This window comes from Equus przewalskii, chromosome 3 (genome assembly GCF_037783145.1).
Source record: "Equus przewalskii isolate Varuska chromosome 3, EquPr2, whole genome shotgun sequence".
In the NCBI taxonomy this organism is placed as follows: domain Eukaryota; kingdom Metazoa; phylum Chordata; class Mammalia; order Perissodactyla; family Equidae; genus Equus; species Equus przewalskii.
The window spans coordinates 63,651,122-63,672,363 of NC_091833.1; the positions used below are offsets into that span (position 1 = coordinate 63,651,122).

The window sequence follows — 21,242 nt, forward strand, 5'->3', positions numbered from 1 at the left end:
TAACTTACATATAACAGCTATATAAGTGAATCTGAGTGTTAATGTCAGAAAATTCAGAGGTAGGGGTCTGATTTGCACTACTTGAAACTACAAAACTAATAATAAATGTAGTTGCAGAATAACGCATGCTAATGTGTTTCATATCCCACTGACTCACTGGTATTCTTTTCTCTCCCTTTGTTGACATAATAAATCTACTATAAAATGTCTATAACTAAGATTAAGGGTCAACTTATCTTTTTGAGTACGAGGTACTTTAACTTACATTAGCTTACTTAATCCTCATATAAACACTTTGAGGCTAGCATTGTTGTTACCACTTTATACACAAACAAAATGGACTTGAAGGAGCTTAAGTTTATGGTCACACAGCAAGTGGTAAAACCTTAACTTAAATCTGGATCTCTTAATACCAATCCCACTGCCTTTGAGAAAAAAATTGGTCTATGTTATTTACATAAATAAACACATAAATGTCATCATTTCTAATCAAGACAAAATTTAATGTACAACCACAAAGAATATATTTTATTTCCATGCCAGTTATGTGCAATATAATATAACCAAGAATGTTTAAGGCAGAAATGTTCTTGGTTTCCAATTTAGCTGTTCCCAAAGATGGAGTTTGCATTTCTTTACTTTTCCATTTTCATAAAGAAAAAAAGGGAGAAAAATATTGAACTTAGCTACTCAGTTTGCCACTTTGATTAAATAGTACCCCAAAACCACAGCTCTGTGACAAAGAAAGGATACTAAAAGCAATAGCAATGTTATTATAAAAGCAATAATGCCATATGCTTCTGAATGTCCTAATTCACAGTCAAAGCCAAGTGTTTGCAAAATTTCACAATGTATATACAGCCAATTCTCCATTATTTCCATATTGGTTTTCTACATTTCAAGTTATTCCAACTGCAATTTCTTTCTATTTCAACAGCTGGAAACAGGAACATAATGGGACAAGGAGAATAAATCAATTTGGATACTCACAATGAATTTGACTAAGAAAATCTAGAAGGAATGGCTAAAAGATAAGCTTGGGGTTTGTCAGACCAGTTTCCTAGTCTTCCAAGGGAACAGAATATCAAGAGCTGTCCCTACCAAAAATAATAACAAAGAAAGCATGTACTTAAGATCGCCAATCCATTTTCATTCTCCAACTCCAAATAAAATACAGAACTACTTAAAATGTAAATATTAGACTAAGGAAAGTTAAAAACATTGTCAGAAGGAGCTCTTCGAAGGAATTTCATAATCGAGAAAATCAGTTTGAATATTTTTGCTTGTTTGATTTTTAATTGTTTTGTTTCGAGGGTTTCTGCTGTTTGTTCATGATTTAATATAACGTAAATTCAAAGAGCCCAGCGCCAAGGCCCTTGGTTTGTCTTGTTCACAGTTATAGCCTCAGAGCTTGGCACTAGTGGTACTTAATAAATATTTGTGAATGAATGAATACCAGCAACGGGGTATCATTTTACCTCCATTTGGAGTTACTACTATAAACACTACCGTTCAAAGTCATTTCCTATGGAGGGACATGCTGTGTACACACTCCAAGAGCCTTCAGACTTGGAAAGCCTATGAGTAAATAAGGAAGAAGTTTGTAGCTGGCCCAGAACTAACAGAATGGAAAGACTGCCAAAATGGCTAAAAGCCTGTCAGTCAGCAGTGGGAACAGAGGGGAGAGGAACTTTTCTCTCTCTAAAGGGAAGAAAGTGAAACTCCCTATGAAGGAAGAATCAGGAGATGAGAATGAAAGGAGAAATAAGGGAGAGGATCAGGGCCTCAAGGAAACGAAAGGAGAGTCTTGGATAGAGAAAAGTCTGGGACAACTGAAATGACTCAAAGAATGTGATTGGCTTGGAAAGTGAAGCAAATTTGGAGGAAAGAAGAAAAAATCAAAAGATCTAGATAACTATCAAAGTATGTGAGTAAAGTTCTAGCTAAAAGCTCAAGTCATAGCTAGTATGGGACAAAGATACTGGAGAACACATCCTTATAGAGAGAGCTGGAAGTCTGCAGAGGCCAAACCACGGCATCACAAACACCTATGCGGATGAGTCCTAACAAATACTATTCTTCCTTTAAAGACCATTCTCAACCCTTTTGAAACCTCTGCTATCCATGTGCCCCTTGATAATCTATCCAACCTCAACCTCCTTGACCCCATTCTCTCCCGTTTTTGAATTTTCTGACCACTCTGTGGGCTTTTCCCAAGATTCAATCTTAGGTCTTAGACATCTTAACATCAAATACACAAGGTTCATCTCTTCTAATTCTTTTTCAATTTCAACCAGCAAAAGCAAAGCAAAATGCTCTAACCATAATGACTCCATTCTAATAATATTGCACTCTACATTTAATTTTTATTATGATCCAAAATAGGTAGTTTAATTTAAAAAAGAAAAATTCATTTTCCTTCTCTCTGCACACATATACATAAAGAAGACATTAAAAAAAATCTCTAGTTAGCTGAAGAAACATTCAGAAAAAACAAGGACTAGAAAACTTACTAAATAGGAAAGTCTCCATAAAGTACTTCAAGGAATCTATGGTACTTGTGATTACATATAGTATTTATGATTCTATAATACTTCTTTCTCTGTGTCTCACCTGCGCACGCACGCACGCGTGCACACACACACAATATAAAACTATGAACAAAAAGTTATTCTGTCTAAGGAATATAGGTAGAAGTATATAAAATAATCTGTTCTATCTCACAAAAATAGAAAAAGAGAAGAACACTACCATCAGAAAGCCTATGCTAACTAGTAAAAGGGTAAGTGAAAAAGACCAATGGCAGATTATGACAGAAGTAAATGAACATCTCACAGCCTACATTCCAAACAGGCACTGACCCAAAGTGACTTAACTAAATGTTCCTAAGTCAAGTTAAGGAGGAATTTCAATAGGTTCCTGCAGCCACGTCATTCCAAGCACATGTACCAGTGTCTCATTTCATACAATGTGCCTACACTCTTGTATCTATGTGTAGACACCAGATCCAAGACATAGTAAAATTTGGCTAATTCAGATTAAGGGAAGAATTCTCTGTATTGATTAAGGATCTAAATTTAAAATAATTTAAGAAGGCTACCAGTTCAAGTTAGTATATGACTTAGCAAATGGGTTTACTCTCTCCTCTCCTACATACTTTTAAAATGATAGATTAAAAAAATACTAAAAACAAAAAAGTATAAAACCACATCAATTAAAAGAACTGGTAGAAGACCAAGAGAAACAAGAGACTTCAAAAACTTTCTAGAAGAAGAAGAGAAGATAGAGTATTAGAACCTGATACTATTTATACTCTATGGAAATTGCAGTGTAAAACACGTGCAGAGAGGCATGTAGTCAAAACAGAGATCTTCTCTGAAAAACTCTGCAGAAGCTCCACACTGGAAGAAGCCAAGTGTAATGGAGGCCCAAGTAAGATGCAAGCTGAAGGATGAGTTCACAGAAAGTCTATGCACAGAAAGTTTAACACCACCCCAGTGGGCAGAACACACAGCAGCCAAGGTATTTATTTACACCACAGGGCTCTTTCCTAAACAAGTATTCAGAAAAGACCAGGACAATCAGTGCAGGTGTTTGTACCTCAGAGCAAAGTCTTCTGAATTCTAGAATTTAGGGGACAACTCAGGATGACATTTCCTACTTGGTCTAAAACAAATCCTCTTTCTTAACTATAAATGGACAATTGAAGATCATCAGACATTTAAGAGAGGAAGCTCAAGACTAAAACACACACACACACACACACAAATTCAATAAAAGAAATATAATTTAGGAAATTTAAATAAAAATTCTTAATAGTTTGCAGAGAGATTTGAGAAGATATTATATCCACAAAACATAGACAGGATGTTATGAAAAATAGAACAAGGAAAATGTTTTAGAATTATAATTACTTTTAAAGACTATTGATTACAAAAAAATAATAAAACAATATAAGGGTTAGAGAATAAAATCAGACAACCTTCCAAAAAAGTAAGGGTAGAAGAGGACAAAGATCCAGAAAATATGAGAGGAAAGATCAGAGGTGCAGAGGATCAACCCAGGAAGGCCAGTATCTGACACTTAGGAATTCTACTAAGGCAGAACAAGGAAAATGGAGGAGAAAACAATCAAAGAGAATATCCCAGAGCTAAAGCACATGTTTCTTCAAATCATAAGGGTCTCTAGGGAAAAATAAACGAAACAAACCACATCCACAAAAATCCAGCCCTATATGTACATGAATCATTGTGAAACTTCACAACATCAAGAATGAAGAGAGTATCCTAAAATTTTCTATCTAGAGAGGAAAACAAAGAATTCTGTTAAGCAACACAGAATGGTAGAATTCTGTTAAGTTCCACAGGTTGGAACCATGCTTTCAACATTCTGGAAGAAAAACTACTTTCAACCTAGAACTCTATACTCACCCAAACTATCAATCAAGTGTTAAAAAACAACAAAGAAACTTTGAGGCAAAAAAATAACCCTAAAAGATGTCAACTTTTTTATGCCCTCTCATATAAAGTTACTTAAAGTGTAATTTAGCAAAATGAAGGAGTAAACTAAAAGAGAGAGAGAGATGATCTCCAACTCAGGAGAGCAATGAAAGGAAATGCCAGAACAGCAGCTGTGCAGCAGGTCTTGAGAGCAGCAGTGTCTTATGGGGCAGGAGGGGGATGTAGTGGGGAGGGGAGAGAGCAGGGAGAGAGCAAGGAGAGATGGATCTGCAAGGAGGAGCATCTACAGGGTTTATCAGTATCCTTGAGATACTGTAAGGGCTTGGGAATACAGTAACAATAGGTAATTTGAAAAAATGCAATTTAAAACTCCAGCTTAAAAATAAAAACTGTACAAGGAAGAAAATATAATTATAACCCATTATGTAGCTTTAGAGCTAACTATATTCATATAGTCATAATAATACAAATGCTATTTATGGGTTTCCAACTTCAGAGTCAACTAACAGAGAAAGCATAGAATGTATTTATGGATAGAGACAAGAATGTAAATCTAACCAATACTGACCGTAAATAGTAGAAGAACCAATGACAGAAGTCTGAAGGTGAAAGTAGTGAGGGGAGGGGCAAGGATGGGGAGGGAAGCTAATATCCTTTTCTTACCAAGTAAGAAGTCAAAAGATCCTGCCAATACTTGCTACAAAAAGAAACAAAAGCATAGGTTTATTATCTAAAATTACAACTGAAACTGACAATGGAACTAAGAATAATGACACAAACATATTTGGAGGAAGGAAAAATGTTTGTAAAAAACAGGTAAAATCTTTTCTAGCACAGAAAAAATTAATAGACAATATCTAAGACTGATAAATCAGAAATAGCAAGATTAGTTTATTCCATAGGGATGTGAAGACAATCATGACAAAACTAAAAGAGAAAGATTAGAAACAATTTAAAGAGTTAAAAGCGACTGTTACAAGGGCCGCCCTGAGAACAGGGAAGGTGAAGCAAAGGAGATTGTTTCTCATTAGAAGTCCTTCTGTGCTCTTCAATTTCACAACCATTTGCACATAATACTTTCATAAAAATATAATACATATGTCTATTTATCATATGATAAATGTTAATTAAATCTATTTTTATTATTTCTAATTACCTGAGAGTAAGTTGAAACATTATCGACTAGCAGACAACCTGGAGAGATTTAATTAAATCAAATTTTAATATAAATACAAAGATCAAAATTTTAGAAGAGTTTAAAGTCAATTTGTAAGTAGTTTTAACATGCTCCATGAAATAACATTTACATTATTTTTTAAATTATGGCAAGGGAAGTTTTTCCTGAAGGCTCTGTCTGAATTATCAAAGATTCACATCTATAGCTTTAGTCAACAAAAGTCTTAATACCTACAAAGTACGTGCAGAAAAATAAGCCATTTTACATAGTCCTACATCCGCAGCCAAATAAATATATAGATATGGATGTCGATATCGATGTCGATACAGAGACAGATGGTATAGGTATAGCTATAGGTTTAGCTATATGTATAGACATAGACAGGGACATAAAATTTTTAAAGATTAATAGATACATTCTCTGGGCCTCCAATTACAAACATGTCCTCTCCTCAGTGCTCTTGATTTATGACCCACAAGATGTGATCTGGAGAAAGACTATTCAAATTGGCTATCTCATGCAGTAACTCCTCACGGCCCTGCTGACGCACATCTAATTAGTTGATACACATTGGTCAATCGGTGATCACAGGTCACCCACAACTCAGAGAGCAGCTCCAGGAAAAAAGGGCACAGACACCTCTGGGCCCATAAAGCCTCTATTACCCAAGTGGACTTGAAAGCTCTCCACATTTAAGTGCCGTAAGTCTGAGTGAGAGCGATGGCAGGGTGCAGCATCTTTCCTGGTGGGCAGAGGGCTATGATACAATTCAGCCAATGGCACATCTAGGTTCCAGATGCTGTGATAGCTTTGAGGGCTCAAGTGATCCTAAGGCTACTCTGGGGAATTCTGGTCAGAATTAAGATGGGCCCAGGCTTCCCTTCTTATTGAAGAGCCCAAGCCGAACTGAGATGCTTGCAATTCTGAGTTGATACTGTCCTACTCCTAAATCACATCTAATCATCTAGTGCTAAGAAACCCCAAGGGTAAGTGTATTTAATTCCACGACACAGACCTGCATGACATCAACTGCCACAGCCATCATTTTTTTGGCTGGTGGGTGGCGGGTACAGGGTGATGGCTCACACTTCACATCTCTCATATGAACCTAATGGGCCCATAAGGGGAAATATAAAAAAAACTCAAGAGACCATTGATGTCAGCATAATATCATGAGAAGAAGACGAAGTTAAAGGAAGAAAAGATTATAAAATGAGAGCAGTAATCCCTTACAGGACTGCTGTAAGGATTAAGCAAGAAACACATGAGCAAGTGTTTTGCACAGATGTTCAATAAATGTTAGTTTTCTTGTCTTTCGCTTTGGCTTACAATCGCATGCAAAAATCCCCTCTGAATTCAAGAACCTTAGGAAACTGTGAACTACAATCACCATGGTAGGATTCACCATTTGTAATTTTCCAGCCTAAGGAGATGAGTTCAGAGAACTGTGTGGTTGCAGCTGAGGGCTGAAATCATCTGAGCCAACACAAGAAATGAGGACTGGGGCCTAACTGCAGCTGCTACCCATCACACAGAGCGTATGCAGGGACTTCAGGCAAACGAAAGCTAGAGGGCTTACAGCAGAAGCGTCAGCTGTCTCACTGAGAGCAGAGGCCATTAGTAACTATTTACTCGAGAAACAAACCTATGTAGTATGTCCCTAGCTTACTTACGTGTGTCACATTGTGGTGACAAAAGCTCATTAGGTAATCTCTAATGTTTTCTGAGGAGACTGTGATCTTAGTTCATTCTAGCACCTGTCATTCCAATTTGAGGGTATTATATGCCTTTCTACGTTTATTACTGAAGTGGTATGGAGAGTGAATTAGGCAGGAAAAGAGCAAGTGGTAAAATATATGAAGACAAACAACAACAAAAAAGATGCAGACTCTAAAAACGCTGCACTGGGTCTAGTTATGCTGTTTAAAGATTGCTTAAATCAGTGGACAAAGGTACCTTCTAAAAAATCCATTTTCTGCTGAACCAAGATGAAGAGAAAAGAAGCAGAGGATGAGAAAGGAACTCATATCAGTAATAACCTGAATCAATATCAAAACATTAGCTTCAGAAATTTCTCCATGACAGTACTACTAGAACTTTCTCACAATTGTACATTATCTTTGGAGCAGGAATAGAATACAGAGGGTACAATGAGTTTAAATGCTCCACAAGGTAGATACTCTGGAAGATTGGGTACATTATTATAGATGTGGCTCATAGGATCACAGAGTTAAAGGACACCTGGAGATCATCCAACCAACTTCTCTCCCATGCATTTTTTCTCCTATAACATCAGACATAGCCAGTCCGCTGGCTTATATACTTTTGATGACAGGATACTTGCCACTTAATGAAGTGATCCATTTCATTGCGATAAAGCTCACTCCAACAGGTAGTAAACTGCCTCAATTTCCCAGGTAAGTAGTAGCATCTGGATGGACTCACAAACAGCATGTGCCAACCAAAGCACACACATGCTCAGAAAGAGCTGGCTTTTGTTTAAATACACATAACTTATTAGAACCAATAAATATTCTCATACTTTCCCAGGCTTAAGGAAAGATTTTCATAAGTAGAGACCCTTGCTTTACATTTTACAATTCTCTAGCCCTGGGGAGCTGGTCCCTGCAGCCCTCATTCCCTCTCAAGGAGTTGGAATACAAAGGTCCCTTGTTGGGAAAATCCTGTATCCACATATAAGAGGGATGGGACCATACCCTTGCCAACAGGGCTTTACCAGCCTGAACCTGATCAGGTCATTAATCCTCTCGGAAAATCACTGAAATCTATCAATCATTGAATCATGAAAATAAAAATTGCATTCAAATCCTTATCTAAAACATCAGGAGTCTCAAGTCAGCATCTTCTTCCCTAAAAGGTTCACCCATAGCACCGAGTTCTGTTCTCTGAAGCACTAAAGCGAAGTCTACTTTCCTCTACACATTTGTTTGAAGCCAGCTCTCGTGAACCAATTAAGTTGCCCTTTCTCTGATTCCTCTAATCGGCACTCCTACGGCCGAGGCAGATCTCTCATTATCTGACCACCTCCTGGATGGTCTCTAGGTTCTCATTCTCCCCCTTCAGACATGACCCACTCTCTAGACAAGCACTTCTCACTCTGCTCAGGAGAACCAGCTTATACGAGCATCACTCTCCCCTTGGTAAAAATAGGTCTAACTAGTAGGTCTCTGAAGGTAAGGACTGTGTCTGCCTTGTTTATTTTATTTTCCCAGCACCTACCTAAGCACTGGCCAAAGAGTGGTACTTAAAAATATTTAAGTGAATGAATGAATTGACAATGTGAAAGAATTAATATAACACCCAAAAACTCTACCACTGTAACTGGATATAATCAAACTACCACCACTAAAGGGGAGGGTATACTTCCAATCCAACGTGATAAAAATCATTCTTACTAAAGACAACAGTCAAAACTGTCACTTACATTATGACAAACAATAGTAACAAGCTACACAGCCTAAGCCACTACCTAGTGAAGAGGAAATGCCACTTTCTTACAGGCTCTAGGCCCTTCCCTAGAAACAGACAAAAATTATTCAAAGGTGTCCTTTAGAAACTGGGGAAATGATTCAACCTTGACACCTACAGCAATTCCTAAAATCCAGACCCCACCTTAAGTGTGTGCTAGAATAATTGATTTTTAAAGTACAACATTTATTGAGGGGAAAACTTGTCATTATAATTGAATTTATCCTGTTCTTCCTCCTTAAAAAGAATGCTATTAGTCTCTCCTCTACATTCACCTAACAAGACTGTTCTTTGATTTGTAACCATGGTTACAACTTGCAGAACCCATCATAGTATATGGCTCTTTCTGAGGCAAAAGCTGATGAAGGCCCGTAATCGTTTGTGTGCTCCAGCTGTTTCCTGGGGTAGATAAGAATGAGCCTTAGAAAACAGAACCATCCCAGAGAATTACACTTCTGAATGTTGATCTGCTCCTCTCATTGAGAAACACCAGGAATTTCATTTTCTGACTTGAAACAACAAAACTCTGAGTCATCAGCATCCACACCTCTTGCTGTCAGACAAGAGCACTATCTGCGGCTGAAAGTAGGGAGACCTGAGGGCAGAAATAATGAGAAGCAGAGAGAAATAAAAAGCAACCATGTCATCTGGAGTCTACACATCTGAGTTCAAACCCTGGTCCCCGACTCACTGGATGACCTCAAACACTCCCCCTGCCAGAAAGGCAAGCTTACAGGAAAAGAACCACCTCAGATTCTCATGGCTTAAAACAGCGGTGATTTATTTCTCACTCATGATAATGTCCATTGTGGACTGGCTGGGGGTTTGGTTCTGCATCTCTGACCTTAGGTCAAGACCCAGATGCAGCCACTCTCTACAGCACTGCTAATTTGAGGGAAAAGAGATTAATAGAACGTATACTGGCTCTTAAAGCTTTCCCTGGGAATGACATTCATCACTTCTGCTCATGTTTCATTGGCCAAAGCAAGTCACGTGGTCACACCTAACTTGAAGTGGGTGAATAAGTAGAGTCCTCATATGTGTCCAGAAGGAGAGAAAGCTGCAACATTTGTGAATAGCCCTAATGACCACCATAAGTACTTAACCTCACTGAGCCTCAGCATCTTCATCTATAACAAGGGGTCAGTGATGATTACTTCATTGAATGTTTTATGGAGATTAAATGAGATGGAACCAGGTTGAATAAATGACAGCTGGCAGTCGTCATAGTTGCCTTGGTACTGGTGTCCCAACCATGGATAGAATGATCTAGTCACTAAGAAACAGAGGTTCTAGCCAAGGAATACAATTCTCAAATTCTACTACTATCAGCAGCCAGGGCTTCTCCATGCCACTGAGGCTACTTAGGTGTGGGTGATGTGAAGATCATGATCTGACAAGTTCAAAAACATAATTTCTGCCCCAGGTTTCCATATTACCTCTATTTTTAGTCTTTTCTCTCATTTTCAGGATATGTGTTCATTTAATCAACAAATATTCATGAAGGGTCTGAGTGTCAGTTACTCTGTTAGGCTCTGAGTGATGAACAAATCACAGTTTGCTCCAAAAGAACCCCAATCTATGCAAGAAGAATAACAATTCATGGCCCAGTAACAGCTCCCTACACCACCACCACCCCTCATCAAAAAAGGAAATAAAGAAAGAGAGAGAAAAAGAGAGAGGGAGTCGGGGGAGGGAGGGAGGAAGGAAGGAAGGAGGGAAGGAAGGAAGGAAGGAAACTAAGTCCTACTAATAAGAAAACATAGATGAATTTGAGAAATTTGTCATCATTCCTTCCAAGAGTGCCTAATAGTCAAAAACAAAAATGGAATTACCTATTATTCATAAGGTTTGTCTCGGAGAAATAGAACCTACACATTCTGGTTAGATAGATGCTACATATTCTATTTTCTCCCATTTGTTTTCAGATTGACTAAGCTCTTAAAGGTGATGAGAGTATATCTTGTCCAAATAAACCTAGTGGGTACAAAAGAGATCTAAGTGACTGGCAGTGCATGGTTAGCAAATAATTTACCCACGGCAAGCGTCAGGTGGATGAACTAGTCCAGTCCAACATTTACTGAACATCTACTAAGTGTGCAACATTGTGCTTGGCAATGAGGATTCAAATACATGGTTCAGGCTCTTCAAGAACTTTGCCAACAGTGAAGGAAACATACCTGTACTATGGTGTGATGGTAAAGCAATGCAGGGGGGGTGTAAGAGGAGAAATGAGGAAGAGGCAGTTAGGTGGGATGGAGGGGAAAAGAGAGATTAAAAAAAATTTCCTGGAGGAAATAAGAACTTCAAGGATAGGTTAAATTTACTCAGGTCAAGTGGGAGAAGCTGGAACAGCATGAATAAGGGATAGAGAGATTGAAAGGCATGGAATCTAAGTATTTGAGAATTCAAATATTACTGGAACTTATAGTACTAGAGTGGAAATGTCAAGCAATGATTGGAGAGTTAAGCAGAGACCAAGACAAGACGCATCTCACAGGTTAGAGAACTTGGGCTTCATCTTCTAAACACTAGCAAGCTAGAGAGCTGGCCTTGTGCATATGAAGGATAGGGAGTTGTCACTAAAAGTTTTTGAGCAGAGGAAGTAATATATTTGCATTTGTGACTTAGATAGTTCCTTCTGGAAGTTGAGGAGGATGGATTTAAAGGAGAAGGAATGAAGGCTGGCAAACAGGAGGATGTGGAACTAATTCACACAGGAGATGATGAGGATCTAACGTAGAGCAGTTGTAGAAGAGTCAGGGAGGGGCAGGAATGAAGAGGAAGGAAAACAGCAGAAAGGTAGGAAGGATGGAAGATGACAGGGGCTCTGGCCTGACAGGGGATGGACGAGGAGTTACTGAGGTCAAGGATGCATTAAGAGGAGTAGAATTGGGATCTGAATTACCAGGACTATTCTAAACACCACAAACATTCAGTCTACCACAGAAAGAAAATCCATATTTCTGAAGATTCTGCCAGCAATTTTCATCAAAGTAAAATTCTACTGCTTGCTGCCAAGAAGAAATTTCATTATTAACTTTGAAATTGATATCTGCAGCTAGAATATTACATTTGCTTTTCCTCCAGGCTCTCTCACTCACATGTGTACAGACATACTAATTCAAGTAGTTAGATCTTCAGTTGTCTCCAAGAATTAAATCCAGACATTGTTTGGTCTAATAAGGGTGGTTTACTGTATATCTGCATGGAAGACTCTCCATCAGTTTCAAATTAATCTAGTCTACCTCAGAAGTCCCCTGTAAAACCACAGCCCCAGTGCTTCTTCAGTAGACCTTGAACTGGTAACCCCAGCCCTCCCTCATTATGAGAAAGCTCTCATCCTCCATTTACAAGAATAAGCAGGAGGAGAATATTTTCTGCATGGTTACCTTGCATAGCTTCCCATAACTCTCAGCACTGCCAAGAAGGGCATACAATTCAAGGTTACAATTTCTGTTATGGCTGGGGGGTAGTCATTAGTGCTGCCCACCACATGTTTCTGAATCTCCACCTCCTGGGCACATGATAGGATAACAATTCTTTGAAGTTAGGTGTGGACATATAACTCACTAGGGCGAATGACATGTGAATGAAAGTAACATGTGTCATTGCTGGGCAGAAGTGGAAGAGGCAGCCTGCGAGTCACCAGAACTCTTGCCCACTGCTACAATGATTGTGGAAGCATGTATTGAGAGAGGGCTTCTGATAGCCTGGATCCTGACTAACGATGATGAGCAGAGTTCCCTGAAATTCCACATTAAACGTGCAGTAGTATGAGTAAGAAACTTCTGTGGTGTTAAGTAACCGAGATATTTGGGGTTAGTTATCACTGTAGCAAAATCCAGCCCATCTTGACTGCTAGTTGTCAAGAAAGCAGCAAAGAAAGAAGATCAGGAAGACCAGCTCTTCTTCTTACTCCCTCAAATCATCCTCACTTCACTGTGCCTCATCAACGTTCTCTGGGAGGCAAAGTGGAGAGCAAAGTCACAAGCACATAGTAGATATCATTTCTTAATGGCTCTTACTTATACTCCCCTTTCAATAGTTTTGACTATTACCATTGTGCTTTCTTTAACTTTACATTAGAAACATTTGCTTCTGTTACATATTTATTCATTCATGCAACATTTATTGATTTACTGCTTTGTATAAGGCATTCTACTAGACACAATGGAGCAGCAGTTGTCATACTTTTTGGTCTCAGAATACCTTTACACACTTAAAACTTAAGAGTTTAGGGGCTGGCCCTGTGGTCGAGTGGTTAAGTTCACGCACTCCACTGCAGGCAGCCCAGTGTTTCGTTGGTTCGAATCCTGGGCTCGGACATGGCACTGCTCATCAAACCACACTGAGGCAGCGTCCCACATGCCACAAGTAGAAGGACCCACAACGAAGAATACACAACTATATACCGGGGGGCTTTGGGGAGAAAATGGAAAAAATAAAATCTTCGAAAAAAAAAATTTAAGAGTTTGTTTATCTGGGTTATAGTTATCAATATTTACCATATTAGAAATTAAAACTAAAGTTTTTTAAATGTTTATTTATTAATTTTAAATAACATTAATAAACCCATTACATGTTAACATAAGTAATGTATTTTATTAAAAAAATAACTATATTTTCCAAAACCAACACTTTGATGAAAAGAACAGCATTGTTTCACATTTTTACAAATCTCTTTAATGTATGGCTTAATGAAATACAGCTGGATTGTCATATCTGCTTCTGTGTTCAATCTGTTAAGATACGTTGTTGTGGTCAAATGATATGAGGAAAATCCTAAGATCTTCCAAACCCTCTGAAAGGGTCTTGGGGATAACCATGGCTCCCCAGTCCCCACTTTGAGAACCAGTACTATAGTGCAAGGGTCAGAAAACTTTTTCTGTAAAGGAGCAGAGAGTAAATATTTTAGGTTCTGTGGGCCATACAATCTCTGTTGCAACTATACAACTCTACGCTTGTAGCATGAGAGCAGCCATAGACAATACATAAACTAATGAGCACGGCTGCGTTCCAATAAGTTTTTATTTACAAAACCAAACACAGGTCAGATTTGCTCCATGGGCCATAGTTTGTCCAACCCTGCAACAGATGATATCTAAATGAATTAGACACAGGTCCTGCGCCCTTAAGAAATATATAGCTAGTAGAGGCAATAAGACATGTCCCCACACTATACCACAAAGCAGAATGAGATAAACATCATGTGAGAAGTCTCAAAAAAGGTGCTTTCAGAGTTCAAGGTCAGTAAAGAGTATCTCAAGTTGAAAAGGTTTCAAGAAGAATGTGGGCCTTCAAGAATAAGCAGAATTTTGACAGAAAGTCTAAAGAGGAAGGAGAGTGAATATTCAGCGGAGAGAATGTTCAGGGCAAAGACACTAACAGAGGGAAGCACTCAGCAAATTCAAGCAATGCTAAGTAGCTGCTGAAATGTAGTGTAGATAAAGGGAAATACGGTAGTGTGACATGCTGCTTATTCAACTTTAGGTCACTATGCAATGGACCTTGAATGCCAGGCCCAGGGGTTTGGATGTTGTTCGATATGCACTGAGGTACCATTGACCATTTCCACTTAAGGAGATAACTTATCAGCCAGGCATCATCAGATTAACTGGAAGGCAAAGTGTAGGATGCATTTGCATATGCCCAGCTACAGGCAGGGACCCCAGATAACAGGCTATTGAATTAGACTAGGCAAGAGGAAATAAGGACCTAAAGAGAAGCAATGACAGTAAGACTTGAAGGGAGACAGAGGCGAGTAACATTAGAGAGGTAGCATTTAACAGATTCAGTGGTTCACTGTGGGTGGGAGGGGAAGAGAGAGTGCACGATCAAAGATGACTCTAACATTCCAAGCCTGAAAGAAGGGAGAAAGATGGTAAGGAACAGGAAGGTCAGGAAAAGGGACAGAATCGGTGATGAGAGGAAAAGTTTGATAATGAACACGCTCCACATATCAGCATTTTGCCAAGTACAAGTTCAAATGCTCACAAATCCCAAACTCTCCTTATTGGGAAAAAACTCTCTTTTATAATTCCAGCAGATTGTCAAAGTTTTTCCAAATCTATGCCTCTTGAAATCTCCTCCAAGTCCCTAGTACTCTGAAATATAACAGTATTTCTAAGTTTTTATTCTTTCTCCACTTTGATTCTATTTATAGACTTCTCAAGTCAGTATACACATTAGCCCATTGTAACTACAATATTAGGTATCGATAAAATAACTATTGAGACCTCTTTCAGAAGCTCAGGATAGTCACTAACTCCCTTTTTTATTTTAAAGTGGTTAGGGCTGTGTGTATTTGATGAATGTTGTAACTCATTCTCAGATATCAAATAAGTTTTCTGAATGTCTTACGTTAACTAAAACCTCTGAAGGTAGATTTCAGTTTGCTGAAAGATTTTATTTCCTATAGTTTTTTGAAACTTGTGACTCTGAAAAGCTATAGTGAGGGAATTTTGAAAGGCCAGAAGTGTATGTGGAAATAGTACAATAAATGACTCACATAATATTCCCAATCAAGAACAAGCACACATCTTGGACCAGCTGAAGATAGGAACTGAGGGAGAGCAGGTGAAATGCTTGGAATCAAGATGAAAATGCTCTAAACTCACTAGTTGCCTAAAGAGGGCCGTGCTATGGTGGTTATTCTCCACCCCAAAGGTAGGTTTAGATGGATCCAAAAAACTAAGGTGAGAATGTATAACAAAGCAGAAATCTAAAAGAGTCTTGGCCCATGATAAATCATCTAAAAATTGCCTAGTGAAATATATCTTCAAAGATGGCCACAGATGCACTATGGGGGCAGAAATCTGAACTATTGTGCTTCTGTAAATCCCATCCCCTTCTTCCATGAATAATTTCCTGTTATCTCCCTGGTTGCAGGCTCAAAATCTGAGGCATCCTGGATTCTTTCCTCTTCCTCCTCTAATATGGAGTCAGTTGCCAAGTCCTGCAGGTGCCATCTCTAGAACACTTCTTGCATCATCCCCTCCTTTCCATTTCCAAAGTCACGATCCTAGCCCAGAGTTTCATTCTCTCTACCTGGTCCATTGCAATCACCTCCTAAATCTCTCCCCACCTAAAGCATTGCTCCATTGTATTCCATCCAAATAACCCCTGGCAGATTAATTTCTCTAATACACAGTTCTGGCCATGCTACTTCCATGCTAAAAAACTTTCCTAGACCTTCCACAAAATGGCTCAATTATTTTGCCATCTTAACACACACACGCTTCATTCTCATGCCCTGTTAATTAAATGTGTCAACTTACCCTATCTCACACAAACTCTTCTTTATACTTTCTCAATAATCTGGTTGCTTTTATACTTTCCTCTTAGCCTAACATCGCCTTTCAATGTCTCATCCTGCATTTACTACAATCTCCATTTGTGGACGTAAAACCCATCGTTTAAGGCCCATTGGAGTCTACCTCACAGAGCACAGATTGGTGGTTGCCTAAAGTGGCAGTGGGGAGGGTAAGGCAAAATGGCTGGAGGAGATCAAAAGGTACAAATTTTCAGTTAGAAGATAAATAAGTCATGTGGATATAATATACAGCATGGTGACTATAGTTAATAATACTGCATTGCATATTTGAAAGTTGCTAAGAGAACAGATCTTAAAAGTTCTCATCATTGTAACTATCTGTGGTGATGGATGTTAAGTGGACTTATTATGGTGATCATTTTTTAATACATACACACATCAAATCGTTATGTTGTACACCTGAAACTAATATGCCATATGTCAATTATACCTCAATAAAAGAAAAAGAAAATGAAATGTCTATCTCCTCTAAGAGAGATTTTTTTTCTCAATTCTCTTTTTATGCCCACTATCCATTCTTCCGATAAGCACTTCAAGAGAGCATAATGCATGCTACTGTGTTACACACTGTGCACAAACAGGTCTGTCCTTGGGCTCTTCTGGTGGCAATGCCCATTGCCTCCCTGAAATCGCTACCTATGAGCTTCTTTCATCTCCTTCTCTCCAACTGGACTATGGAACTAGAAGAGGAAGAGCTCAATGAACATTTGTTGACTTGAACGTATTAAAGTGAACTCTCTGGGTTCACCACTTTCCTAAAGAATTTCCAAAACTTTTTAAGAAAACTCCAGGGCCAGAGACAATTATAATTTTCATTTAGCCAGTAAGCTTTCCAACAGCTGAAAGACTCTCAGTTGCTTAATTCAAGAAATGCCCCAAAAGAAATAAAAACACTTTTCTTTTTTTTTTTTGCTGAGAAAGATTCACCCTGAGCTAACACCGATTGTCAATCTTCCTCTTTTTGCCGTGGGAGATTCACCCTGAGCTAACATCCACTGCCAATCTTCCCCTTCTTGTATGTGAGCCACCACCACAGCATGGCCACTGACAGATGAGTGATGTAGGTCTGCACCCAGGAACTGAACCTGGGCCACCAAAGTGGAGAGTGCCAAACTTAACCACTAGACCACTGGGGCTAGCCCAAAATTTGTTTTTAAAGTAAAAAAAGTCCTACTTGATATTCAGTTCTTTAAATTCTATTGTTAACTGTGTAATCTGGTTGTAGATGAAACAAGAATCCACAGCTACTCCAATGTAGTCTCATTTAAAATAAAACGGTATTATCTAATATTAATACTTAGGACAATAATAACATCAAACACCGGATAAGTATCTACAAAGCAAAACACTGAACTGGATCAGGAGGTCCCTGCCTGGTAGATTTACAAACTAGACAGACAGACAGACACAACACAAAGCAAAGTGAAGACAGATGCCAGAATGTGCAGAACATGGCAGGAAAAAACTCTAAACCTGATTTTATTCTTTGAAGTTCAGACCTAAGAGTCTGAAGCAGCTGATCTCGACTGCCAATAACTGCAAAAGGACTCAAGTGTTTTCCAAGGGCTCAGAGGATGCCGGCTGTTAGATGTCAAACTGAATTCACAGATAAGCGCTCAGAGTGAAGAGCCATTCTGCACCCACCAAGACAGGAGAGGCTCCAGCACTCTCATAATGGCAAAGTGTTTAGGTGGGTATTAACTTGTCCTGAAAAATAGAGGTGAAAGCTTCTCTTTTGTTCTCAGTGGCCCAGGCTGGTTTCAGACCTGCTGGTGAGATCTGTAAGAGGAAATCATTTTTGGTTTTGTTCCAACTTCTAATTCGATACCTTGGCAGCATTCGAAATGGGTAAGAGCTGTAAGCTCCTATCTGCCTCAGGTGACAACTAAGATAAGAGGCACACAATGTAAAAATGATGAGAGCTTACTCCCCAAAAGCAACTTCAAATGTAGCTTTTTAAAGGTAGTTAGTTACTTCCAGTGACACTAAGCCTGAAAACACCTTGCTAAGAACACTGAAAGATTGTTAACGGAACCTTGCTCACAATCTTGTTTTTTAGCTGACATTTTTGGCAGTGTTTTTGAAAAACAATTTCATATTAACTATTAAAATAAACTGACAACCAAATTCATCAGACCAGGATGAGCAAAAATATGGGGAAATAGTTTTTGCAGATAAACAACATTCATTTCTGGTCACTAGTTTACTGTGGCCAAGATGGGCCCTAGTGAAAACTGGGCTGTTGGTTGCTTTTAATGAAATGATGGAGTGTCAAGGACTAATAAAAGTTTACTGGACAAGTCCCATGTTCCAAGTACCTACACTGCTCTGGAGGAGACACTAATGCATGAGATACAGCCCCTGCCCTAAAGGAGCTTTTTTATGTAATTGAATGGAAAAATACAAACGATGGAGCATCAGAGGGCAACAGAAAACAACATATTGTAAATCTTCAATTGTGAGACACAGATAATAGGAGCTATGGAATATTAGACCTGAAAAGATCTTTTGCATTTATGAGAACCATTTTATAAAGGAGATAGAACTTCATTTGGGCTGTACTGAATAGTTTGGGATAGGCATGCCTTAAAAGGCATTCTTGGAAGGGCAGAGAAATCAACTAAGGCACAGAAGTACAGTGTGAGCCAAAAGGAAAAGGATGAGCTAATTAGACTATAAATTCATACTGAGAAGAGATGAGGCTAGATAGGTAGGTAGAACAAGCAGGACTTAACACTACTTTGCACATCTTCATTATGTAATATGTGCATGTTAAATTTATTGAATTGATGTGGTAGGCAATAAAGAGCACTAGGAGAGGTGATTGAGATTATACACCAAGGCTGTTTGTTTAGGAAGAGAATATATCACATAAACAGACAATGAGAAGAATCTTCTCTCATGACTAAATCGTGTTTTCTTAGAAGGATTGGCCCAGGGTATATTCTTTAGGTTGCTTTCCAAATAGTTGCCATATTTCCATGTCACCGACAAACTGATCATTTTGATCAATTTCCTTGATGCTCTATCCACACCGATATTTCAATGTCTAAATGTCTGACATGGAATAAATAGAACTTTCAGAGAATAAGAACAGCTACAATTTCTTGAGCAATTCCTATAAGCACTTTGCTAATAACAGTCATGCTGGATTTACTGAGTGCTGAGAAATATGCTAAACACTTTACATATTTCTAATTTAATTCTCATAACAATCCTATGTTGGTATCAATTTTGTAGTTGAGAAACCCAAATTTACAGTAGAGAAGTAACTTGCCCAAAGTCAAGAGGCTAGTAAGTGGTCCACGCAGGATTCTAACCCAATCCTGCCTGACTCCAAACCTCATTGACTAAACTTTATACCCAAATTTATTTTTTCCCCAAGAAGTATCACTGAGAAAAAAAGAATTTATTAGAAGGAATGCATGATTCTTGCAGAGAAAATAATGTGAGTACCAGAAGTGACTGTTGAGTTTCTAAATCTTTTTGGCAATCTAACCACATGTATTCCCCATACTTTAACTTCAATAAGACACAACCCATCAAATTTATAGATGAAACTACCACATGATGAAGTTCAAATCCTACTCTAGACAGATGATCTGTGGGATTTGGGCAAGTTACTAAACTCTCTAAGCCCTGTTTTGTCATCTGTAAAAGGGAGGTAATAACAATAGCCACTTCACAGGATTGCTCAGAAAATTAAATGGTATCACATAAAGTACTTAGCTCAGAGTTTGTACCTGAAAAGTCATGAATTACTGTTTGCAATTTTTATTATTATTCAAGAAAAATTATTATTCAAGCTCCTGAGACAAACTGTATAGCAGAAATCATTAAAAAGTTATTACTTCAATAATAACTTCCCTCAATTCTTCCACTACCAAACTCCTACTAATCCTTTAAGATTTAGCCCCAAAGTCATCTCCTCCCAAAGAATGTTCTACCATCACCACTCCCAGACCAAACAGATGTTCCCATAACCTTACGCGTGTGCGTGTATATTTTCAGTCCTTTCCCTTAGCATTTTATACAGTTGTTATCCATTGTGTCCTGCTTCCCTCATTAGAAAGGAGCTCCCTGAGAGCAGGGACTCAGCTTATTTACCACTAATTACCTGGCGCCTCGTACAGGGCCTGGCATGCAGCAAGGTGCAGCACATGCATTTATATCTCTATGGGACATAAAGATTATTAATACAGTTTCTCAAAACGTGCAATTTACTCCAAGAAAAGCGCAGGAAAAATGTAGCACAACAAACATCATTTTAGGATGAACTAAAACTTCCCCCATTAAGTCATCTGAGAAAGACACCTTCCCAGGAAAGTGAAATTTCCTCATGCTAGAATAGTAAAAAGCTTAAATCAATAGTTTATTATAAGAAGGGTAATAATAAACAGTTAAAAAAAAGCCTAATGATGTCACTGTGGATGGGCTTCTTGGCAACCAAAAGAAATTTATTTCACATATAATCAAATCTGGAAATCTTAAGGGAAAATCTTTGTAGTTTTCTGTGCATGTTCTTTTCTCTTTTAGTTTTAGGTATATAAATCTTGTCTCTTTATCAAAGCCCTTTATTTTAAAAGACAAAGATTCTATCTTATGCTACTTTTTCAATGTCCATAGCACCTACTGCCTTTCCAACTTGTAACAATATCTGGGATTTTTTAAGACCATTAACTTAGTAAGTTCTTCCTCTTACCAAGCACTTGGATGCTTCCAAACTACCTTCAGAGACCTCGTCTCAAGTGATCTTCTTCACAATCCTCTGAAGTAAGAA

General features: G+C 38.4%; 1 protein-coding gene across 15 annotated transcripts in view; it reads right to left on the minus strand.

Annotated features, from left to right (window-relative positions):
• The window catches only part of SLC4A4 (solute carrier family 4 member 4), a 396,172-nt gene that overhangs the window by 143,773 nt on the left and 231,157 nt on the right, over nucleotides 1-21,242 (minus strand). The window lies entirely within an intron of this gene.